This window comes from Hemibagrus wyckioides, linkage group LG24 (genome assembly GCF_019097595.1).
Source record: "Hemibagrus wyckioides isolate EC202008001 linkage group LG24, SWU_Hwy_1.0, whole genome shotgun sequence".
NCBI classification, from domain to species: Eukaryota; Metazoa; Chordata; class Actinopteri; order Siluriformes; family Bagridae; genus Hemibagrus; species Hemibagrus wyckioides.
Genome location: NC_080733.1, coordinates 16,357,166 through 16,383,359, shown reverse-complemented (window position 1 = coordinate 16,383,359; position 26,194 = coordinate 16,357,166). Strand labels below are relative to the sequence as shown.

Genomic DNA, 26,194 nt, shown 5'->3' with positions numbered 1-26,194 from the left:
AGATAGTATATAGATAATAGTCAGATAATATTTTAATAATAAATTGCAAATCTGACAATGACAATCAGAAACTGTTTATTCCACAAAGATGGGCACATCATTTATGGTTTCATATTTACATGAAATATACAAATGTGTGTACTAAATACAGAAATACAGGTCTACCACATAAAATACATGGCTGTGGCACTAAACCTCATCAAGTTTCCTTTGGGATTATATGAAACAAAAATGTGCAAAAACACAAAAATAAAATTTTCCACTTGAACAGTAAAATAAACTATGTATCTCTGTAACATACACATCTTGTTTAATCTACTTTTAAAATAAGATTTTCTCTAAAAATGTGAATATATGTTTTATGTACCAATGATTATGACATGCCTGTTGAACAAATAAACAACAAACAAAAGAATTCTCATTCTCCCAAAAACATTTTTCATTTGCTGTAAACCTGTAGGAGCTTTAGTGTTACTTTGGGTATAAATATACAGTTACACACATGTAAAATCTTTTTGTCATCCATTACTTTGAACAAAAAGAGACAGATGACTGCTCACCTGCACAAATCAGATAACAGATGAAATCTAATACACACCCCGGTTGTGTGCTTGTTCGGTCCATACATTAAAAAAAGGTCACTTCTGAAAGGGTTGAACATTTGCTATATACTGAAGTCATGAGCACACTGTCCCTCCATATAAGGAGAAGTAAACAAAACTGGGTCCAAAGATCATGTCTTTAGATCTGCTCCAAATAAACTGAACTGCAATCAAGCAACAGATCAGCAAAGTAAATGCTGGTAATGTGGACTTAAGACATCTGGTTTTTAATGGATTTTCATAAATAACAGACCTTCGTGTCTCCGGCTCTCGCTCGTTTTATTTATTTTCTTGGTTTGGAAGTTCTGTATGTTCTGTATGCACTTTGCCTCAACTTCTTATTTCCTATTGTTTTTTCCCCAATTGTATTGCCTTAATTTCCCATTTCTCCTGCATTTGGATTTGCTTCCGACTACAAATTATGCGCGATCGCTTGTGCTGAAGATTATCAGTGATTGTATGGTTTATTTGTGCAACATAAGCTAGGTAATAAAGTGACATGATATGTTAACATAGCACTAAGCAGAAAGCTGGAAATACATTAAGTGATGGAATACTGTGCAATGGATAAAGCATTGGATTTACAGAAAACTGCAATGGTACGGTTTAGGGTTTTACCACCAATTTCTGGAATTCTTGACCTGTTCATCAACCGTTATCATAAAAAGTAAGACAGTCTGACAAGACTAGACCTGCCTTATTTAGCCATTAAACCCGCTGATGTCTACAGGTGAATGTCTACAATTAAGTTTAAGCTGCATGTCTACCAAAATCTGCCAAAGCATTAGAGACAATGTTCCAAGCTGCTGTAGCTGCACCACCTAACAAACAACCGAGTGCTGCACCAACTACTGCTCCTACGGCCATACCCGGAAACCCCATCGCCCCCGCTAACACCGCCCCTGCAAATGCTCCTTTTCCTACAGCCGCTGCATAATCCACAAGTCTGAGAGTGAAGCCGAGTCTCTCTGCGATCTGCATCTCTGCCTTTTCCCTGTTCTCTAACCTGATCTTTTCTTCATAACGCTCAGTTTCTCTTCCCAGATCATCCTGAGAATGCTTCTTCTTCAGTTCCTCCAGCATTGCACTGACCTCCTTCTTTCTGTGATCTTGGAGGATTTTTTCCTTTTTCCTGATTATCAGCATCTTCAAACTCCGAGTTAGAGAAAATCCCATGTTCTGCCACCATCTTTTCTATTTCCTCAAACAGCTGCCTTGTCATTTCACCCTCACGCCTGTTCTTCATTCCACTGAAGACCAGATATCTTTGGCCACAGTCCTCAAGAAGCTTTTTGAACTGCTTATTTTCCTTCATACTGTCTTCTGACTCGCTCAACTCCTCTTCTTCATGGTATAAAACAATCATTGTGTATTTCAAGATTTGATCTCCAAAGTAGCGCACTAACGGTTTATAAATGTCGTACACATTTGAGGGTATTTCTGATGGATTTAGTGTGAACAGGACAGCATGTGGCCCTGGACAGGAAAAACAAACCGCCTTCTTCAGCTCTTTTTTAACGTATAGTGAAATAAATCGTGATCGACGAGATTTGGGGTGTTGACCAGAGTCACTTTTTTCTCAGGGATCTCTCCTGAAGTTTTAGTGGTCAGTATAGTGTGAGGATCAGCGCCGGTAAACACCGCTCGCTGCAGGATCGACTCGGTCAGAGAGAACTGCTGATGACCAGAGCTTCAAATATGATAATCCTCAACGATGTACTCACTGCAAGTCAGGATTTAGTAGAGAAACTTTCATTTTATGTACAATAAACATTTTCAAATACATCTAATGGATTAATTTTAAAAGAAGCCTCCAGCTTCTTACAGCCTTAAGGGCTAAAAACAGACAAGAAAATAGACGATGCAGAATTGAATTACAAATAAAACATTGGACGCCATTGAAAATGACATCATTAAAGGTGGTCACTCACTAGTAGGTGGTTCCACAAGGCTGCTGCTGCATTTCCGCAGCACAGGCCGCTGGACTGCCGGAGCACCTGAAAAGCAGCAGGATTATTTTTTTTATTTTTTATTCAAAACAAAACAAAACATAAAGAACATATTATACATAAAAACACAGTCATTGTTCTTACCTTCAGCTGCTGCCATCTTGTTTTAGATGTTACTGAAGACTTCTATTTCATGATGACTGAATAAAGAGATGTACACACTTCAGGATGTTATACAAAACAATTCATTTCTGGCATTTCCCAGCATCAGTGTTTTACTCCTTACATTGACATAGAAATATTAAAATGATCATCTCATCATGCTTCACACTTTTAATGACTTCTTACTATTTAAGGAATTTCACCCCAGAAACAGACACACACTGCTTCTAATTACTTCACAGTATAAACTTTACATAATAATAATGATAACAACAACAACAACAACAACAATAATAATAATAATAATAATAATCATAATCATAATCATAATCATAATCATAATCATAATAATAAATGTGTGGCTCAATAATAATAATAATAATAATAATAATAATAATAATAATAATAATAATAATAATAATAATAATAAATGTGTGGCTTTTATCGTTTTATCGAAGCCTTCATATACCAGAATGAGGTTGGTTGCCAGATTGACAAAAAATAAAAGGATGTGTAAAAGATATGTGATCCACCTGAATAGATAATAAATAAAAAATATTGTGTATTAACAAATTCATGATTAGAGAAATTTAGTTGCACAACCATTTATGCAGGAACTTAGAAATTTTTATTTATTTTTTTTTTTTACAGGTATGAGGCATTTTTTAAATTAAACATAATATTATATATACAGTGTATATAGCGTATGAAGCCTCAGTGGTCAGTTTCTCGCCTACCATGCGGAAGACCCGGGTTCGATTCCCAGCCAGTGCCCAACCCCTAGCCACTGGATGCAGTGCCGGTCCCAAGACCGGATAAAATGGGAGGGTTGGGTCAAGAAGGGCATCCGGCGTAAAACCTGTGCCAAGTTGGTGTGCGGACCAGTTGGTCCGCTGTGGCGACCCCACACACACAGGGAGCAGCCAAAAGATACGGGATAGCTTATGAAGCCTGTTACTTCATACAACCGCTAGGCGGCAGTAATGACACGTAAGCTGCCCCATACCGCCCTCGTAGAAAGGCCGCGTCTCAAAACACCTGCACCTGGTTATTAATATTATGAAGTGCAGAGGCAGCGTTTTATTTAGAATAGAACCAAATGTAAAGTGCCGTCATGTGCGCCAGTGAAAAAGTTCCGTGCAGCAAATGTTCTCCTAGCACTCCTAGCTCCTAGCATTTATATATGTAATATGTAACATGCAATTTAATCACTTGGACATTAAATAAAAAATAATAATAATAATAATTATAATAATTTGAAAATAAAATAAGGCATGAGTTACTTAATATAACCGCTAGAGGGCAGTAATTACACGTAAGCTGCCTTATACCATACTCGTAGAAAGTTCGCGTGTCAAAACACAGCAAAACTTCTATTTAGGCACCCTCATGCAGGTTCACTACACTGCCTACTAAGATTCTATGGCCGATATGACACGCTATTTAATATAAAGTGCTTTACAAAGTACAAGACAGACATGGTGAATTAGCGGATTTAGCCGCTGACTCAGGAACCAGCGATATTAATATAATCAAGTGCACAGGCAGCTTTTCATTTAGAACACACAAAAAGTGAAGTGACGTCATGTGCGTCAGTGAAATCGTTCCGTGCAGCAAACGTTCTCCTAGCACGAGATAGAGTTGTTCTAAATTATAATAATTTGTAGAGTTTTAACTAATATATATATATATACACACACACAGGGGTGTAGCCCCAATTCTTGGGCCCTATGCAAAGACAGTGTATGGGGGGCCCCTTTCCCATCATCTCATGATCCATGCTATTTATCACTTTTTTAAAAAAAAATAATAATATAAAAGTATATATACTTTTATTTATATATAAAAGTATACACACTTTACTCACTAATACAGTAATTGTTGTAAAATGAGTGATGTAAAATTGAAAAGAACATTATTAAAAAATTCTAATACCATGTAGAGTATAAAAAATTCTTTGCATTGCATGCATGTTAATGCAGCACACAAATAATTTTGTGTATAAATTGTGCTATACCAAGATAGGTAATGCTGGTCCTGGAAGGCCACTGTCCTACAGAGTTTAGCTCCAACCTTAATCAAGCACACATGAACAAGCTAATCAAGGTCTTCAGGAATACTATAGACAGTTATGTTTTGTTTTGTTTTTCTTCTTCGTCTTAGGGTTGAAGCTAAAATCTACAGGACAGCGGGTCTCCAGGATTGACTTTGCCTAACCCTGTGACCTGTATACTATAAATCTTCTAATACGGGATATAATATAATAATATGTAATAATATAATATAAATCTTTATCACCCCTGTCCAATCTTATCCAGAAAGGGCCAGTGTGGGTGCAGGTTTTCATTCCAACCAAGCAGAAGCTATACCTGATTCCAACTGGCTAATCAGTAGATCTTGGCTTTCAGTAGACTCAGGTGTGGCTTCTGCTCAGTTGGAATGAAAACCTGCACCCACACCGGCCCTTTGCAGATAAGATTTGACACCCCTGCTATAAATAAAGTACCTCAGGTATCCCCTTATATATAAAAATGACAATGATTTTTTTTTATTTGAATTGTGTTTTATTAAGAGACATTGTGCTCGTTGTCCATAACATTATTATTCTTTCAATCAGTAATATAAATAAATAAACACAATATAACTCAAATCACCACTTTGCCTTCTTTCAATGCATGTCTGTCTAACTCAAAATAAATAAAATAATCAAATAATCCAAAGTGAAAAAGGCTGAAAAACTAGCAGTAGAACCTTGTTGTGATGGCCCCACTGCCGCACTCTCTGAGACAGGGCCGGTGAACAGAGGGTTTCTCATTTTAATATTTTGAGCAAGATCCATGAAATCTGTAATGTACTGTACAGTACACACATAGATTTCATATTATTCTTCATATTTTATCTCTTAAAAATTGCCTCACATTCAAACACTTTACATGTTATTTCAAAGTTTAGAGTAAGCTAAGTTTTGTTTCTCTTATCACAAAACACGTTCTCACCTGCTCTCTTAGGGGAAAAACAGTTGTGACTGAGTTTTGGTCTGTTTCTGGTATTGGTCTGGTTGACTTTTGGCAAACCGCATTTGGGCCAGCTTTGGGCCGTAATTCCATGTGGTATCTGGGCCAAACTTAAAACCGAAACTCAGCCAGACTCGGCCCAGATCCAATTTGCTAATTACACGTTTTGTAAGGGTATTTTTATGTAATATTGTTTAATAATAAACACAAATGAACACAAACAGTATGCAACTTAAAAAAATTTCATTCAATCTTTTTTCTGACTCCCATCAATTCAGAGTCTTACTACTAAAAAAGGAGTTCATTAAATTCATGACATTTTCTCTCACACAGGTATGCCATGCATTATTATCTCTTTTACAGCTTGTGTGTGAAGCAGTGTCGTGTAGATCCTTTTTATTATTATTATTTCACAATAATCTGTATTATACTTGCACCTCTTATTTTATTCCTAATTTTACTTCAACTACTGTATGTATTATCCTTTGTTTATTTTATTTTTTACAGCCTCTCTTCTCTTATTGTTCTCTCATCTCTCATTCTCTCATCTGTCTTGCTGCTTGTCTGTATCTTGTCTACTTCATGCTCTTGGTAACTTTTCGATCCTTTTTCTTTGAGGGTAGAATCATCAGAGAGTATCTCCGAGACTGGACTTGAGCAAAACGGTCAATCACCATACTAGTATTTATAGTGCTGAGAATTCCTTTATCAATAGACAGAACAGCTGAATGATGGAGTCTGTTCTGGTCCATTGTTCACCTAAGTCATGTCTGTATTTGAACTTAAATACTGCATTAGTTAAATAAGAGAAAGTCATGATGTTCAGACTGTAATGTCTTAGTGCTTTAACAGTTTATATTTTATTTAGATTTAAATTAAGGCTTATTTAATTTAAGGCTTTTGTACGTCTTGGGTATGGAATAATATTCTAAAGGGTCCTATATGTCAGGGGTTTTCAGAATCAGAGACAGTGGGCCTCCTTTTTGACACAACATACATTTGTTAGCCGACTTTTATCAACTGTGTTAACATTAAATATTAAAAGTCAGGCAATTTTCTGAATAATAAGATTGCGGTACTTTGGCCTGTGCGTGTGTGTGTGTGTGTAGAGAGATGTCAGTCAAAATTGTGTACAGTAAACGGCAACAGTGCTCAAATAAACCGATCAACATTTACTTAATGCCTCTACACTCCAGGGGCAAAATTGACCCAGAGATTTCTTTGCGTACGAATGCATGGCACCTTGAATAAGCCTATCTGCTTCCATCACACTCGTTTTAAAAATTAGAAAAACGAAAGAATGAAAAAAGACTCACTTAGAACAGTAAAGAAATTATTATTAGCCTATATACCCTTTTACATATGTCAACTACAAACCTAGTGCAGAGCTTCGGCACATGGATGTTACTCTGTCGCCATCTTGGCTTCGTCTCCAGTATTTCAACCTGTCAAGTGAGAAGATGGGCGATTCCACACAGCTACATGTAATCCATATCAATGTATACGTTAGTTAGATGCCCTTATTGTCCAAGGAATCAGGTGTAATATGTCTAAAATGGTTGTTAAATGACCCCAGTTGTTTTGTGTAGGTGTGGAGGACATGGTGCTTTCTTTCTAGAGGAGCAGAGTACTGGGGTTGTGCTTACAGAGACTGAGTGGATGCTGTGACCACAGGCACCGTTTAGGACACACACTGAGATCTGTATTTATTAGTTTTAAACTATGTGCAGCAAATTGTGGAATAAATGTGTTTAAAATACATTTATAGCATCATTCTGCAGCTTTTATGGTGGCATGTAACTCCATAATGATGTTGATCTGTCTCTAACACACAGACAGAAATAAAGAGTCTAGAAATCATTTCTAATTTAAAAAGTTATTTTGAGCTTGACTCTGACAAGAAGCCATTGTTATAATATGAATAAACAGCTCTCTCTCTCTCTCCTCAATATGAAACAGTAACACTCACTGCTTTAATAAAACTTTACTTTCTTTCTTTCTTTTTTTCAACATAGGACAGAACTAGCAATAACAGCCCTTGACACGGAATTACAAAAACTTAAAAAAAACTTATTGTAAATGATAAAACTACTGCAATGGACAGAAACAGAAGTGCAGAGTCAAATACTTTAAAAACATTATGTAATAAAAAACAACAACTGTATTTTATATATCAAAGATGTAGATCTTGTATAAGCAAGAACACTGCTGTAATGGCAGCCCTGAACATTCAGACTAAAGCTTTTATCTTTCCTGGTCTGCCTCCTGAAAATATCGGGGAAAGAGCCAAAAATGTGATAAAGAGAAATGCAGCAGACTTTCATATCCTCATATAAAACTGAATATCTAGCTTTTATTAACGGTCATCTTGAAAACATTGCATGGGGAATCTATGCTTCATTACAGCACCAGCATGCACTTGGCCATGATTAGTGCATGTGTTCATCTCTGATCCTGCAGCCCCTGACCCTGTATCTGACTGACCTGAGCCTGTATCTGACCCTGTATCTGACTGACCTGAGCCTGTATCTGACTGACCTGAGCCTGAATCTGACTGACCTGAGCCTGTATCTGACACTGTATCTGACTGACCTGAGCCTGTATCTGACCCTGTATCTGACTGACCTGAGCCTGTGGACATGGTGATACAGGACTCTGATTAAGAGTCTGGGTTAATACAGAGATCAGAGTAAACACAAAGTGAAGGACATTACTTTAAAGCTCTACATTTCATCATGATGAAACTGAACACATGAGCTTAGTGCTGCTAGTGCACTACTCTACTGTTTCAGCAACAGTAATGTTATGCTATGATGCTAATGATTGTACAATGATACACTTGTCCAGTTCATTAAAATACTCTTTAGCATAATAACAGGAAGTTTGACTCGATTCTACAACAGACACACATTTAAGAAACGGATTAATTAAATCTTCTCACTTGCTTAAGACAGATTCAAACACTAACCGGCAGAGTCACGCGACCGTGACGTCACTTTACTGATAGGCTGTGATAGGGCAGTAGGTTGAGAGGCAGTCGACCAAAGGGGACTTGACTTATCCCGCCCCCTAATTTGCATAAACCTCTATGCATTAGATAGTGTGTGTGTGTGTTTCTTCATTTGACATTTATTTCTCTTTGCCAGCCCCTGGTTACCATGGAAATGTTCTGACATAACAGAATCAGAATCAGAATCAGAATCAGAACAGTGACGTGGGACTGCTGAAGAGTTGATCATTTCTACTTTGGAGACTTGATGGTTCACACTTTCAGACTGAGGTAAGAGAGATTTTTTTTTGTGTCTTCAAACTGACAAGTGTTTAAAACTTTATTTATGAGAAACATCTGGTGTTCGACCCTTCAGTTCACAGTACGTTACAATCCTCACAGACTATTGTTAACATTTCTAAATCACTTAGCAAGGTGTCTACACTGCCGAGTAGCTAGTGAAGGATTCGTATCATTTTCTATTCAGACTCTTATATTTACTCCAGATGCTCATATTCAGAGCAACATAGAGACGGGACAGATTACTAACTGAATTACTGTGTGTGTGTGTGTAACAGGTAAGTTTGATTCACAGTACACTGTAGGAAAGCTGCTGGGGGAGGAAGCCTGGGAGTAAGTAAGGAGGGAGGAAGTAAGGCAGATAAACGAATGAATGATGATTCATCAGTGTCCAGTGGTCTGTGGTTCTGTCCTGGGGAACCTGATGGTCTGCCCTCCAGATGTAGACGGATGAAGTTCATCACTCAGGCAAAACCAAAGCCCATCACTGTCCTCATCACTTGTACAGACTGTTCATTTAGATTTTATCTGAGGAGATTTGTGATATTTGAGTTTCAGTATAGTTTGTAAACTCTCCTCATCACCTTTACATTTAGATTTTATTTGATAAGATTTTGTTATCAGTGCTATAGTTATTAGGGCAGTCATAAATGTTAAGTTTTTTTAACTATAAAACATCACTGGCAAGTACACAGACTAAACATTATGTATTATGAAAAGTGATGTCTATAATATTTACATTATTATTATTACACCTGACATCACATGCATATAGATGCACATTGGATATTGAGTTCTTTGACCTCAGAACTACAAAGTTCAGATCAAAATTGTTGAGAATAATCAAAATGATTCTAATATGTAAGTTCATTCCTACCGTTCCGATCTTATCACGCCTCAGCTAGCGTACTTCACATCACTTATTCTGCCTCACCTTACCTGCATCACCCGGCCTGCATCACCCAGCCTGCCCCACTCAGCCCAGCTCACACAGCTTGCCCATATGGCTAACCCCCCCTGACCTGCCCTGCTCTGCCTGTCCACGTAGCCTGCCCTGGCCCTGCCTGGCCCGTCCGGCCTGCCCCGCCCGCCTACCTAGCCCGCGACCTCTGCTCACCGCTCACCAGACCTGCACATGCTAGTTATCCCTGCTAGGGACATATTTGTGTAGGTGGGGTGTAGATAGGTAGATCTTTGTGTAGGTGGGGTGTAGATAGGTAGATATTTGTGTAGGTGGGGTGTAGATAGGTAGATCTTTGTGTAGGTGGGGTGTAGGTAGGTAGATCTTTGTGTAGGTGGGGTGTAGATAGGTAGATCTTTGGGTAGGTGGGGTGTAGATAGGTAGATGTAGGTGGGGTGTAGGTAGGTAGATCTTTGTGTAGGTGGGGTGTAGATATGTAGATCTTTGTGTAGGTGGGGTGTAGATAGGTAGATATTTGTGTAAGTGGGGTGTAGATAGGTAGATCTTTGTGTAGCTGGGGTGTAGATAGGTAGATATTTGTGTAGGTGGGGTGTAGATAGGTAGATATTTGTGTAGGTGGGGTGTAGATAGGTAGATATTTGTGTAGGTGGGGTGTAGATAGGTAGATATTTGTGTAGGTGGGGTGTAGATAGGTAGATCTTTGTGTAGGTGGGGTGTAGATAGGTAGATCTTTGTGTAGGTGGGGTGCAGATACGTAGATATTTGTGTAGGTGGGGTGTAGATAGGTAGATATTTGTGTAGGTGGGGTGTAGATAGGAAGATATTTGTGTAGGTGGGGTGTAGATAGGTAGATATTTGTGTAGGTGGGGTGTAGATAGGTAGATATTTGTGTAGGTGGGGTGTAGATAGGTAGATATTTGTGTAGGTGGGGTGTAGATAGGTAGATATTTGTGTAGGTGGGGTGTAGATATTTGTGTAGGTGGGGTGTAGATACGTAGATATTTGTGCAGGTGGGGTGTAGATAGGTAGATATTTGTGTAGGTGGGGTGTAGATAGGTAGATATTTGTGTAGGTGGGGTGTAGATAGGTAGATATTTGTGTAGGTGGGGTGTAGATACGTAGATATTTGTGTAGGTGGGGTGTAGATACGTAGATATTTGTGTAGGTGGGGTGTAGATACGTAGATATTTGTGTAGGTGGGGTGTAGATAGGTAGATATTTGTGTAGGTGGGGTGTAGATATTTGTGTAGGTGGGGTGTAGATACGTAGATATTTGTGTAGGTGGGGTGTAGATACATAGGTATTTCTGTAGGTGGGGTGTAGGTAGGTAGATATGTGTGTAGGTGGGGTATTGGGGTGAAGATGAGCAGGTGTGTAGGTGCGTGTATAGATGAGCAGGTGTGTAGATGTGTGAAGATGAGCAGGTGGTGTGCAGGTTAGTAGGTGTGTGTAAGTGGTCTGTCGGTGAGCAGGTAGGTGGACAGTTGTGCAGGTTAGTAGGGGTGTCTAGGTGGTCTGTCAGTGAGCAGGTAGGTGGACAGGTGGTCTGTCAGTGAGCAGGTAGGTGGACAGTTGTTCAGGTTAGTAGGTGTGTGTAAGTGGTCTGTCAGTGAGCAGGTAGGTGGACAGTTGTGCAGGTCAGTAGGTGTGTGTAAGTGGTCTGTCAGTGAGAAGGTAGGTGGACAGTTGTGCAGGTCAGTAGGTGTGTGTAGGTGGTCTGTCAGTGAGCAGGTAGGTGGACAGGTGGTCTGTCAGTGAGCAGGTAGGTGGACAGTTGTTCAGGTCAGTAGGTGTGTGTAAGTGGTCTGTCAGTGAGCAGGTAGGTGGACAGTTGTGCAGAATAGAATATAAATCAGGCTTTTCTATTTCTATGAACTTTAGTGATTTAGAAACCCTGCACCTTAAATTACCAAATGCAAACAAAAGAGAAAAAATGCTCTTTGCTTTTATTAAATTTAAACAAATGACTACCAGGTTTTTCATGAGAAATAAATAAAAATCACAATTTTGCCATAAAAATATTCATATAAAATAGAAGAAGCCCTCAAAATGTAATAAAAAGAGGCGCTTCTTATTTCACTTTTGTAGTAATTAATAGAATTTATTAAAAAAAAAAAATTAATATTAATGAATTTATTTTAATTATTTAAATAGAATTTATTACTTATAAAAAGTAAAATCATTTTAATAATCTATAATAAGAATAATAAAATCATCTTATTATTTTTCTTATTAGTTTTAATCTTATTATGTTAATCTTATTATTTTATTTTATTTTTAAGCCTTTTAGTAAAATAAATTAGACATTATTTTAATCAAAATAGATTTTAAATCATAATTTTTACTCACATGTGAAAGACAGTGTGAAGGTGTTTGTAACAACATCGGTTAATGTCATTCAGTTAGTCATTTATTGACGCTCCCCTGCGCTGAATAACGTCGCTTTTCTTAACGTTAGTGTGGTCTGTAATGTTTCAGGTGATTAAACAGGTTGGTGGTGTTACCCTTTGGTGTAGAAACCGTGACTAAACATTGCTTGTAATGCAGCGTAATCTAGTTTAAAACCGAAAAAATAGACGACACTTGGGAACGCTCCTCTCTCCTCGTTACACTTCTCTCATTTCCATGAAAATAGATTTAGCTGAACTGTAGTAAAGTAGGATTAAGATGGTGTGGAATTGTGATGGCCGTTTTTTAAGGAGTAATCGTGCAGCTCTAGTTCCTAGTTAGGTGTGTGTTCAGGTTGGTGCATTCGGCGGGGTGAGAGGGTGCAGTAGACTGGGCGGGACTGGGTAGGTCGGGAGGGGGTGGTCATATTTAGGTAGGTGGAAGGGCAGGGAACGTGACGTACATGACAGGCGGGGCCAGCCTGAGGGCGGGCACGCTTGATAGGTCTGGAGGGGGTGGGCAGTGGTGTCGTGCTGTGGCTGGGAGGCGGGCGATGGTGTGGGCTGTGTCGGAGCGGGTAGGGCAGAGGTAGGCTGCGTGGTACAGGCTGACAGGGTGGGCGGGTGGGGGAGCCTGTTGGGTAGCTGGGTGGGCTGGGCTGCCTGGGGCAGGTGGGTGTGTGAGGCTTGGTGGTGCAGGTGGGTGTGGCACAATGTGGTGGTCAGTATGCAGTTAGGTGGGTAGGAAGGAAGGTAGGTAGTTTTGATGAACCTCCTTTCAACCATGAAAGGCACCAAATTGTTTAAAAAGAAACAGATACAGCTCCTTTTCACAGTCCATTCTGTGACGAGCGGTCAATCCCACCATGGGTCAGACACCCAGGTCTAAAGTGGGACAACCTTTAACCTTTAAGGGACTTGCCAGTTTTGTTTAAATGAATGTTTTATTAATTTATTATTATTACTGTATAATCATTTGTTTTTTAAAAATAATATCTGCTGTATGGCCATCCATAAGGACTATGGAGCCTTGCTCCTGTTTTGTTTTTGTTTTTTTATTCTAAGATGTAAATTTTATTTAAGTAGAATTTAACATTTTTACATTGTCATTTACGGCATTTAGCAGAAGGCTTTATCCAGAGCAGCTTCCAGAAGTGCTTTTGAAGACTGTCAATAAAAACACATCGACACTTGTTCACTAAGAATCACTGAAATGAACCAAAAGTAATTCTAAAATCTACTCTAAGATCATAAGCGTTATTGTAACCATTACAGTGTTTTACTGTATCAGTGTGAAACCAAGCACTGATCCTATAATGAGTAAAACACACAAGCCCAAATTTCTGAAGGCTCCAGTAGTGCAGCTGGGGTAATAGCAGTGTGAGACGAGGTGTGGATGTAATGACGGGGTCAGAGCCCTTCTGGAAGTCGCTCTGGATCAAGCCTTCTGCTAATTACATTATATAATATATATATATATGATACTGTCGTCTAGCCGGACGTCCTTAAATGGTAATCACGGTCACGTATACCCTTTGTTCAGGGACGGTTCTTGATGTCTTGCTGCCGCTCCCAGGCTAATAATTGATTGGATTAAGTGTTCTAAATGTTTGGTTCTTAAGAAGAGACATTATGATAAAGTTTGCCTAGTGGAATGGAGCCATAACCAGTGTGCATGAGGTGAAGTTTCGATGACGGGTAAGATTCTCTGAGGGCCGAAGGAGGACAACCCACTGCAGGGCTTCACCGCCACTGGGCACCTGCCCGAAATGGGAGGTGTAATCTGTGTAAAGGAAGTGTTGTGATGCTTCAGGGCCAAAAGCATCAAAGGTGGGACTGAAAGAAACTACAGACTGCCTCAACCCAGATTCCACTCCACAGTACACATCTGAAAGAGCTCATTCCTAAAAAGGCTTACATATCATATAGAAATATCTTTAATTCAAATCAGTTTATCTATTTTGGTATCTTTACATTGGCTTAAAGCAGCATTACCAAACATTTAGAACACTTAATCCAATCAATTATTAGTCTGGGAGCGGCAGCAAGACATCAAGAACAGTCCCTGAACAAAGGGTATACGTGACCTTGATTACCATTTAGTATCACCCGACCATTTGGGTGATAACACTTAGAACAATACCTAGCCAAGGTATACGTGACCTTGATGACCATTTAAGGACATCCGGCTAGAAGACAGTATCATCCAGCCATTTGGGGAATACTCAGTTCTTACACTAATTTACATTTAAAGTGAAACTCATTTAAATTACACACGGGAAACACTGTATAAAAGGTTTGAGCAGGATTTGTCCTGCGTTCTTTTTGACTCCGATGAACCTAAAGTACTTTATGTATTTTGTCACTGTGATGCTGCAATAAACTTCTACATTAAGATCTTCAATGCCCTCATAGTTTTATTTTTCTTACACCACTTAGGGGTGTACTCACTTTTGTTGCCAGCGGATTAGACATTAATGGTTGTGGGTTGAGTTATTTTGAGGAGACAGCAAATTTACACTGTTATACAGGCTGTACACTCACTACTTTACATTGTAGCAGAGTGGCATTTCTTCAGTATTGTCACATGAAAAGATAATAAAATATTTACAAAAATGTGAGGGGTGTACTGTGAGATACTGTATGTATGTAATATATATATATATATATATACAGATCTAATGACTGCCTTCATTATTATTAAGTTTTTTTTTAAGTATTATTAGTGTGTTCATTATTATTATTATTATTATTATTATTATTATTATTACTACTACAGTGGAACCTCGGCATACAAATTTAATTCAGAAATAATGTAAATGTAGATAATCTGTTCCAGCCTCCCAAAAATCTACAACTTAGCCAGCGTTCCGTTCCGTTCGTTCGTATGTTGAAAATGCTTCGTATGCCAATGCTAATTTCTTCCTAAATTTCAATTCTTATGCAGAAAATCTGAAGACGGCATTTGTAGGTCAGGGATTATTATTATTATTATTATTATTATTATTATTATTATTATTATTATTATATAATCATTTGTTTTTTGTCTGTTTGTTTTTTTTTTATTCTAAGATGTAAATGTTATTTAAACGTTAGGTTTAAGTAGAATTTAAGGTTTTACATTGTCATTTACAGCATTTAGCAGAAGGCTTTATCCAGAGCAGCTTCCAGAAGTGCTTTTGAAGACTCTGTCAATAAAAATACATCAACACTAGTTCACTAAGAATCACTGAAATTAACCAAAATTAATTCTATCTACTCTAAGATCATAAGCGTTATTGTAACCATTACAGTGTTTTACTGTATCAGTGTGGAACCACAAAAACCTTTAGATTAAAATCCTTCTTTAATACAAGTCAGTTTTAGTCCATAAAAAGGTAGTGTATTTAAATGCAAATCATTATAAATAAATAGATAAATCTATAAATGAGTTTCTATTTCCACAGACAGACAGATCCACAGCTTGTATAATCCAGTGAGATTTCTCTAATTTTCTCAGTAGCACAGACGATACAGTCTGCTTTGGAGAAAACGTCCCACAATCCATTTCTGATCACTTTTAAATAGATTAATCTGCTATTGTATTTTCTTTAGAAAATGGATTAATACATGTGTATAGCAAATTATAATACCATATCTATCTTTTTCAGCTTTATTTCCAAATTTTCACCTTACAACATCAAACTACTGAAAGGTAACAGTTCTGAAAATGAATAAAAAACTGCAAAAGTAGAATACCAGAGATGGAAAAGTCATCAGACTCCTGATTTAATACTTCATAGAGCCACCTTTTGCTTGAATTACAGCCATTGATCTTTTTGGATTAGTCTGTTTTAGCTTTGCACACCTAGATTAGGGAAAATTTGCCGAATTCAAAATTGCTGAATTTCAGTCAAATTCCATGGTGAGTGACGGTGAACTGCTCTTCATCTCTCAAACAGATCAGATTTAAGTCAGGGCTCTGACTCGGCCACTCAAGTAGATTCACCTTCCTACCCTTAAGCCACTGTGTTGTTCTTTGGCGGTATGTTTAGGGTCATTGTCTTGTTGGAAGGTGAATGATCTGCCCATCTTCAGCTGTCTAGCAGAGGGATGCAGGTTGTCCTCAACAATTTGGATGTACTTGGCAGCATCCATTTTCTCTTCAATCCTGAACAATCACTCAGTCCTCGCTGAAGAGAAACACCTCCACAACATAATGCTGAATTTCTATAGGCATTGTACATATAATATCGTATAAAAGAGTATAATGTAGTAACATAGAAACAGTGAGATAGAATTAGTTACAAATATGTCAAGAAATCCAGTATGTACATATTAGTCTGATATGATGGAGTAAATATTTAAAGAATATTTCTGTTTAGTTTTTACTTTTACACAGAGTTACAAGGCTAATAGGAGAGGAATCAGCTTCATGGATCACCTTAAGGCATCACACCAACTCAGTAACACACCCAGGTCTGTTATAGCACATAGCAGGAGGCCTGGGTTCCATAAACAGGGTAATACAGAGCCTTGCAAAAGTATTTGGTGTGTTTCCTCTTTGATTTAGATTTTATGTAAAGGATCTAGTCCAGATTGTTGATGTGGAATGAAACAAATAAGATTAAAACTGCTAACCCGGCTAGTAAGAAAACACACTTCCTACTTTTTCCCAGTATGAATGACCACAAACATATAATATTATTATATAACATAATATTCCTACAAAGGGGAAAATCCACAGAAGTTTAAACAGGAAAGCAAGTATTTACTCAGAGCCCACATTTCTCTTCAGTGCCATGTCTCAGTGATTCAGATTTATCCACAGAGTCAATCAAAGAAATGTAAATCATTTAACAATTATATTTAAGTTCATATTTTTAATATATAAAAATGATACTGTGTAAGGGATTGTTCACACGTTTGTTTGTTTTCCTCAAACACTACTCCACACACAGAACATAGAACGTTTGATTCAATTTACTGAGTCGGTTCAATGAATCGAACGCCGATAATATTCAACCGATTCATTTTTGTTCGTTCGAATTTTTTATTGTCATTTCAGCCACATATAGCTGACGCAGTACACAGTGAAATGAGACAACGTTTCTCCAGGACCCTGGTGCTACAGAAACATACACCATATGATTACAAACACAGAAACAACAACACAGATCTAGGGGCAGAAGTTTGTCCTAGCCACATAAAGTGCAACCAGGCGCAAACAGAGCAAAGACAGGACAGTGCAGAAACAGTGAGTACAAAAATCAACACAAGACAGGACACATAGAGCCGAAAAAGAACATGTGAAATTAAATGAAACTGTAAAAACCAGGTATCTAATAACATATATGATATTCTGATCAGTTCTAAACCTTATGAGCAAACAACAACTGTGGTACCCCTTACCCCTAAACCAGGGGTGTCCAATTTTATCCACAAAGGCCCCGTGTGGGTGCAGGTTTTCATTCCAATCCAGCAGGAGCCACAGCTGATTCCACCTGCTTAATCAAATGATCTTGGCTTTCTGCTGGGTTGGAATGAAACCTGCACCCACCCCGGCCCTTTGGGGATAAGATTAGACACCTCTGCCCTAAACTAAACTCAGCTCGCTGAGGACATCCTTTATCTGCTTGGATAATTCCATTGGTGCAAAACACTTATTGACACTTCAGGCCGTGGATTATTTAGCTAAAATTTTAATGGAAGTACTAAACCACTACGGCTGCGGTATATTTTCGGCCGCCGACTCTCCACTGGCGCTTTTCTGTGTTTTTGCTCCCGTTTGCGCATGCGCGCGAACATATCGATTATGATTTTTTTCCTTCCGTGTATGTTCTGTCTCGTTATTTATCTCTTTATCGTACTTTCTCGTCTTTATTGGTAAATGAATGAACGGTGTTGTATTTACTTGTGTAATGTTTGTTTTTTGTGTTTGTTCTTGTTTGTTTATTGTGATATTGTGAAACATGTACGCGATGCTAAACGAGATGTCTGTTGTCTGTTTACCTGCTTAATAATAATTTCAATGAAGGTTTATTATTATTATTATTATTATTATTATTATTATTATTATTATTATTATTATTATTATTTATTTGTTATTGTAGTGTTTATCAGTTTACATCTATTACAGTATGTTTAAATGACATTAGTTTTGTCCTATTGCGAGTGTTTGCTCTGATTATTAATGATAACCTTATTTGTGCTTTTATGTATTTAATGACTGTAAAAAAAAATAAAAAAAAACAGTTTTATGTTTCATGTTACACTGAGTATCTAATCTAGCCATGGGGTCACAGTCCAGTAACGTCTGTGCTGGTCCCAAGCCAGGATAAATAGAGAGGGTTTCGTCAGGAAGGGCATCCGGCGTAAAACGTTGCCAAATTTAACCATGCGAATCGTCAGTGCTCTGAAAGGTAGAGAGCTGGCTGATATGATGGAGAGAAGGAAGGAGGATATACTGTGTGTACAGGAGACCAGGTGGAAGGGTAGCAAGGCTTGTAGTATAGGAGCAGGATTCAAGCTGTTTTATTATGGTGTGGATAGTAAGTGAAATGGGGTAGGTGTGGTCCTGAAGGAGGAGTTTGTGAGGAATGTTCCGGAGGTGATGAGAGGGTCAGACAGGGTGATGAGTCTAATGTTAGAGGTTGAAGGGGTGATGTTGAATGTTGTTAGTGGTTATGCCCCACAGGTAGGTTGTGAGTTAGAGGAGAAAGAGAGATTCTGGAGTGAATTAGATGAGGTGATAGAGACTATTCCCACAGGAGAGAGAGTGGTGATAGGAGCAGATTTTAATGGACATGTTGGTGAAGGGAACACAGGTGATGAGGAGGTGATGGGCAAGTTTGGAGTTAAGGAAAGGAACCTTGAAGGACAGATGGTAGTGGACTTTGCTAAAAGGATGGACATGGCTGTGGTTAACACTTATTTTCAGAAGAGGGAGGAGCACACAGGTAGACTACATCCTATGTAGAAGAGGCAATCTAAGAGAGATTAGTGACTGTAAAGTGGTAGTGGGAGAGAGTGTAGCCAGACAGCATAGGATGGTGGTGTGTAGGATGACTTTGATGGTCTGTAAGAAGAGGTCAAAGATAGAGATAGAGAAGAAAACCAAGTGGTGGAAGCTGAAAAAGGAGGAATGTTGTGAGGAATTTAGACAGAAGTTGAGGCAGGCTCTGGGTGGTCAGGTAGTGCTGCCAGATGACTAGGAAACTACAGCAGAAGTGATCAGGGAGACAGGAAGAAAGGTGCTGGGTGTGTCATCTGGAAGGAGGAAGGAAGATATGGAGACTTTGTGGTGGAATGAGGAAGTTCAGGATAGTATTCAGAGGAAGAGGTTAGCCAAGAAGTGGGACATGGACAGGACTGAAGAGAATAGACAGGAATACAAGGAGTTATAGTGAAGAGGGAGGTGTCTATGGCCAAGCAGAAGGCGTATGACGAGTTGTACACTAGGTTAGACACTAGAGAAGGAGAGAAGGACTTGTACAGGTTAGCTAGGCAGAGGATTTGAGATGGGGAGGATGTGCAGCAAGTTAGAGTTATTAAGGATAGAGATGGAAAGGTGCTCACAAGTGAGGAGAGTGTTCAGAGGAGATGGAAGGAGTACTTTGAAGAGCTGATGAATGAGGAAAATGAGAGGGAAAAAGAGTAGAAGGGGTGAACTCTGTGGAACAGAAAGTAGATAAGATTAGAAAGGATGAAGTCAGGAAGGCTTTGAAGAGGATGAAAAGTGGAAAGGCAGCTGGTCATGACGACATCCCGGTAGAGGTCTGGAAGTGTCTAGGAGAGGCAGCAGTGGAATTTTTAACTAGTTTGTTTAACAGGGTTTTAGAGAGTGAGAAGATGCCTGAGGAATGGAGAAGAAGTGTATTAGTGCCGATCTTTAAGAATAAGGGTGATGTGCAGATTTGCAGCAACTATAGGGGGATAAAATTGATGAGCCATACAATGAAGCTATGGGAAAGAGTAGTGGAAGCTAGGTTAAGGAAGGTAGTGGAAATTTGTGAGCAGCAGTATGGCTTCATGTCCAGAAAGAGCACAACAGATGCAATTTTTGGATTGAGAAGATGGAGAAGTATAGGGATGGTCAGAGAGAGTTGCACTGTGTATTTGTAGACTTGGAGAAAGCGTTTGACAGGGTGCCAAGAGAAGAGCTGTGGTACTGTATGAGGAAGTCAGGAGTAGCAGAGAAGTATGTCAGAGTGGTGCAGGACATGTATGAGAAGAGCAGGACAGTGGTGAGGTGTGCTGTAGGGCAGACAGAGGAGTTCAAAGTGGAGGTGGGACTGCATCAGGGATCAGCTCTGAGCCCCTTCCTGTTTGCTATGGTGATGGACCAGTTTTCAGAGGAGGTCAGACAGGAGTCTCCTTGGACAATGATGTTTGCAGATGACATTGTGATCTGTAGTGAGAGCAGGGAGCAGGTGGAGGTTTGCGCTGGAGAGAAGAGGAATGAAACTCAGTCGTAGTTAGATTGGGTACATGTGTGTGAATGAAAGGGAGGGAAGTGGAGCAGTAAGATTACAGGGTGAAGAGGTGAAGAAGGTACAGGAGTTTAAGTAGTTTAAGTTGGGTCAACAGTCCAGAGCAATGGAGAGTGTGGGAAAGAGGTAAAGAAGCGAGTGCAGGCAGGTTGGAATGGGTGGAGAAAGGTGTTGGGAGTTCTGTGTGATAGAAAAATTTCAGCAAGAATCAAGGGGAAGTTGTACAAGAGTGTCTGAAACTCTTTGTCTGTGATGGTTCTGATGGCCCACTCCCCTTCACACTTTAATTAATCAGTCACTCCTAGGTGATAAACCACTGGGTGTGAAGGACTGGTCTGAGAACAGGTGTTAATGCCTGATAATTACACCATACGATTGTTAAGCTTGGGCCGGGGTGGTTAGGGTGCATAAACAAAGTCCTAGTGTTTTTTATAGTGATCATTGTAAGATTTTGTTTTAAAACAGACATACTAACATCTAACAGTTACTACTTTTTATGTCCGTAAGGGACCACTAGGATATCTCCTTCAGGAGCTAACCGAGGAGGCCAGGCTGATCAAAGATGACCCGTCTCTGCAGGAAAGTCGGCACCGAAGAAGGAGGGACTTGCTGTGGTCCGTCAGAGAGGGGGTGACACCGCTGACAAAAGAGAAGTCTTTGGTGAATACGGTTATGCTTCCTTTATAATGGGGGTGACTTGTGTCCCAGGGACACGGATGTACAAACTGCAGCACTACCTCCGGAGCCAGATACAGTCAGACCGTCCGCCCGTGCCTGCCTCAAGTTCGACGTCCAAGCCAATGGGTCAGTTGGGTCATAATACACACAAATAACCTGTCATCATAATACACACTGTTGTATGTGATATTCTTAAACTGTGAAATTACAATAATTAAAATTCTGTGCAATACAACAGTCCATCCATCGTCTAATCCACTTTATTCCTAAATAGGGTCACGGGGGTCTGCTGGAGCCTATCCCAGCACACATAGGGTGAAAGGAAGGGGTACACCCTGGACAGGTCGCCAGTCCATCACAGGGCCACATATAGACAGACAACCACACACTCTCACACATAAAACCCAGGACTGCTGTGAGGCAACAGTGCTGACCACTAAGCCACCGTGCTGCCCTACAACAGTGCAATAACAACAATTTAGTGCAATTGTGCAATTTGTTTGTTTGTTCTGTGAAATTTTTCTTTTTCTTCTGTATTTATTTAGATTTAGATCTTTCTGCTTCATATTTGCACATTATTCTTCTTTTGTTGCTGCTGTAACGTGGAAATTTCCCCACTGTGTTGTGCATTAATCACTAAAGTTAAAAGTAAAAGGTAATGTAAGAGTGGAGTATTTAAAACCTTTTTATATTGTTATACACAAATGCCTGACAAGATTTTGTATCTTGCAGTACCTTCTGCTGCCCTCTCCATACCACCTGAGTTCTATCAGAGAGAACTTGCATCCACCAAGCAACAGATGGAGGAGAAAAGACTGCAGAAATGCAAGAGGCCTGAAGCTCACCATCAGCTGAGAAGATCATCAGAGTCTCTCTTCCCTCTATTATGGACATGTACTCCACACGCTGCATCCGTAAAGCAAACAGCATTGTGGACGACTCCACACCCCCCTCACACACACTCTTCACCCTTCTGCCATCCGGAAAGAGGTACTCAAGCATTCAGGCCCGTACAACCAGACTGTTGAACAACACACACACAAACACACACATTTTTCTTGTTTACATGTACACATCACTTTAATATTTGTATCTCTTTGCACTCACGGTCCAACATTATTCTTTTGTCGGCGTTATGTGTCTTGTTTGTCTGCACTGTCTTGTCTTGTCATCCTGTGCACTTATGTTGTATGTTTAGTTTCTAAAGAATGCACCTTGTAGTATAGATTAGCTCTGTGTGTGTCCGCGTCACCTGTACTTTGTTTTTGTTCTGTGTAGCAGCTCTGGTCCAGGAGGAACGGTGTTTCATTTCACCGTGTACTGCATCAGCTATATATGGTAATAAAGCTTCTTTGACTTTTGACCATGTCGGACGACCTGTGTAGGTTTTGTAAGATGGAACTAAAGCAGGGTCCGAACAGTCCACATATACACTACCAGTCAAAAGTTTGGACATATCTTCTAATTCCATGGTCTTTCCTGATGTTTATTTCTTTCTACGTTGTAAAACAATGCTGAAGGCGGCCGAAATACACAATAATGTCGTTTGAACAGTTGATATTGAGATATGTCTGCTACTGATGCTCTGTAAAGCCTTCATAACGCCTCTAATCTGAGGTGCTGTTAATTGGTGATTTCTGAGGTTGGTAACTCCTAAATGACCTTCTCTTCTGCAGCAGAGATAAGTTTTGGTCTTTCTTTACTGGGATGGTCTTCATGTGAACCAGTTTCATCATGGTGCTTGATGGGTTTTGCAAATGCACTTGACAATACTGTTCTTGCAAGAACTATTCCAGAACACCTGACCTTCGTGTCTTAAAATAACAACTGACTGTTTTTTGTTGTCGTTACATATGGATTACTTAAGTCCATGTGTGTTATTTCATAGTTTTGAATCTCCAGTATTGTTCTAGAATGTCCAAACTTTTGACTGGTAGTGTACACACAGACTTTTCTATATATTTTCAGATATATTTTGTATATATTTTGTCTTTATTTTAATGTGTATTAAGTTAATTAGTGTTTAAAGTTTGCAATAATATGTATATGTGTGTGTGCAGTCTCTGGTGTGTGCTTTTTCACAATTTTTGTGTCGATTGCTCTTTAGTGTTAAAAATGTCAAATAAATCAATTGATTGATGAACACTGATTTCTTTGTTGTTGTGTGTCTCTATTTACAGAATTCATTATACATTATTCATAAATGTGTGTTTACATAAACTCTTTCATGAACGCTGACTGGACGCTGTGACCACAGGCACAGTTTAGGACACACACTGACCCAAACTCCCCATCCTGAGACTTTGGAAGAGATCTGTATTTATTAGTTTTAAACTATGTGCATTGTGGAATAAATGTGTTTAAATACATTTATAGCATCACTTTGCAATGTATTTAACCACAAATCCTTCTGCAGCTTTTATGGTGGCATGTAACTCCATAATGATGTTGATCTGTCTCTAACACAGACAGAAATAAAGAGTCTAGAAATCATTTCTAATTTAAAGAGTTATTTTGAGCTTGAATCTGACAAGAAGCCATTGTTATGATATGAATAAACAGCTCTCTCTCTCTCTCTCTCTCTCTCTCTCTCTCTGGCCTTAATATGAAACAGTAACACTCACTGCTTTAATAAAACTTTATTCAGCAATAGGACAGAACTAGCAGTAACAGCTCTTAGCAGAGAATTACAAAAACTCTCTGCAATGGGCAGAAACAGAAGTGCAGAGTCAAATACTTTAAAAACATTATGTAATAAAAAAAAAACAACAACTGTATTTTATATATCAAAGATGTAGATCTTGTATAAGCAAGAACACTGCTGTAATGGCAGCCCTGAACATTCAGACTAAAGCTTTTATCTTTCCTGGTTTCTGGAACAGTGTTTATTCTTCTTTTTCCACAGGCAGTCTGCCTCCTGAAAATATCGGGGAAAGAGCCAAAAATGTGATAAAGAGAAATGCAGCAGACTTTCATATCCTCATATAAAACTGAATATCTAGCTTTTATTAACGGTCATCTTGAAAACATTGCATGGGGAATCTATGCTTCATTACAGCACCAGCATGCACTTGGCCATGTCCTGATTAGTGCATGTGTCCGTCTCTGATCCTGCAGCCCCTGACCCTGTATCTGACCCTGTATCTGACTGACCTGAGCCTGTATCTGACCCTGTATCTGACTGAACTGAGCCTGTATCTGACCCTGTATCTGACTGACCTGAGCCTGTATCTGACTGACCTGAGCCTGTATCTGACCCTGTATCTGACTGACCTGAGCCTGTATCTGACTCTGTATCTGACTGACCTGACCCTGTATCTGACTGACCTGAGCCTGTATCTGACTCTGTATCTGACTGACCTGAGCCTGTATCTGACTGACCTGAGCCTGTATCTGACCCTGTATCTGACTGACCTGAGCCTGTATCTGACCCTGTATCTGACTGACCTGAGCCTGTATCTGACACTGTATCTGACTGACCTGAGCCTGTATCTGACACTGTATCTGACTGACCTGAGCCTGTATCTGAGCCTGTATCTGACTGACCTGAGCCTGTATCTGACACTGTATCTGACTGACCTGAGCCTGTATCTGACCCTGTATCTGACTGACCTGAGCCTGAATCTGACTGACCTGAGCCTGTATCTGACCCTGTATCTGACTGACCTGAGCCTGTATCTGACTGACCTGAGCCTGTATCTGACCCTGTATCTGACTGACCTGAGCCTGTATCTGACACTGTATCTGACTGACCTGAGCCTGTATCTGACTGACCTGAGCCTGTGGACATGGTGATACAGGACTCTGATTAAGAGTCTGGGTTAATACAGAGATCAGAGTAAACACAAAGTGAAGGACATTACTTTAAAGCTCTACATTTCATCATGATGAAACTGAACATGAGCTTAGTGCTGCTAGTGCACTACTCTACTGTTTCAGCAACAATAATGTTATGCTATGATGCTAATGATTGTACAATGATACACTTGTCCAGTTCATTAAAATACTCTTTAGCATAATAACAGGAAGTTTGACTCGATTCTACAACAGACACACATTTAAGAAACGGATTAATTAAATCTTCTCACTTGCTTAAGACAGATCCAAACACTAACCGGCAGAGTCACGCGACCGTGACGTCACTTTACTGATAGGCTGTGATAGGGCAGTAGGTTGAGAGGCAGTCGACCAATGGGGACTTGACTAATCCCGCCCCCTAATTTGCATAAAACTCTACGCGTTACTTTGTGTGTGTGTTTGTGTTTTTCTTCATTTGACATTTATTTCTCATTGCACCAGTTTTCCAAAAGACAAATCATCCATGAGGGAGGCGATGAAGAAAACTGAGATCTACGAGTACCTCCTGTCTCTGAGCTCAGGGTTCGGCCAGGCGCACTTCGTGATCGGAGAAACATCTGGTGTTCGACCCTTCAGTTCACAGTACGTTACAATCCTCACAGACTATTGTTAACATTTCTAAATCACTTAGCAAGGTGTCTACACTGCCGAGTAGCTAGTGAAGGATTCGTATCATTTTCTATTCAGACTCTTATATTTACTCCAGATGCTCATATTCAGAGCAACATAGAGACAGGACGGATTACTGTATTGATATGTGATACTTGCCAGATGCTTACCTGTTAGATGGCCACTAGATGGCAGTATGATGCGGCGTAAGCCAAGTTGATAACGGTGTGTAGGGGAGAATAAACACTCTCTT

At 39.4% G+C, this 26,194-nt stretch overlaps 2 long non-coding RNA genes and 1 pseudogene across 2 annotated transcripts; 1 reads left to right on the top strand and 2 right to left on the bottom strand.

Annotated features, from left to right (window-relative positions):
* Positions 1-15: 15 nt before the first annotated feature.
* LOC131345377 (GTPase IMAP family member 9-like) lies at positions 16-2,491 on the bottom strand (annotated as a pseudogene).
* Position 2,492: 1 nt separating this feature from the next.
* Positions 2,493-3,686, bottom strand: LOC131344885 (uncharacterized). The gene is made up of 3 exons (XR_009203414.1): positions 3,451-3,686; positions 2,696-2,751; positions 2,493-2,599 (listed from the first exon to the last, which is right to left on the bottom strand). It is a non-coding gene; the product is annotated as an uncharacterized LOC131344885 (long non-coding RNA).
* A 5,187-nt stretch (positions 3,687-8,873) lies between these two features.
* On the top strand, positions 8,874-21,880 carry LOC131344947 (uncharacterized). The gene is made up of 3 exons (XR_009203420.1): positions 8,874-9,007; positions 21,304-21,600; positions 21,749-21,880. It is a non-coding gene; the product is annotated as an uncharacterized LOC131344947 (long non-coding RNA).
* The last annotated feature ends 4,314 nt before the right edge of the window (positions 21,881-26,194 follow it).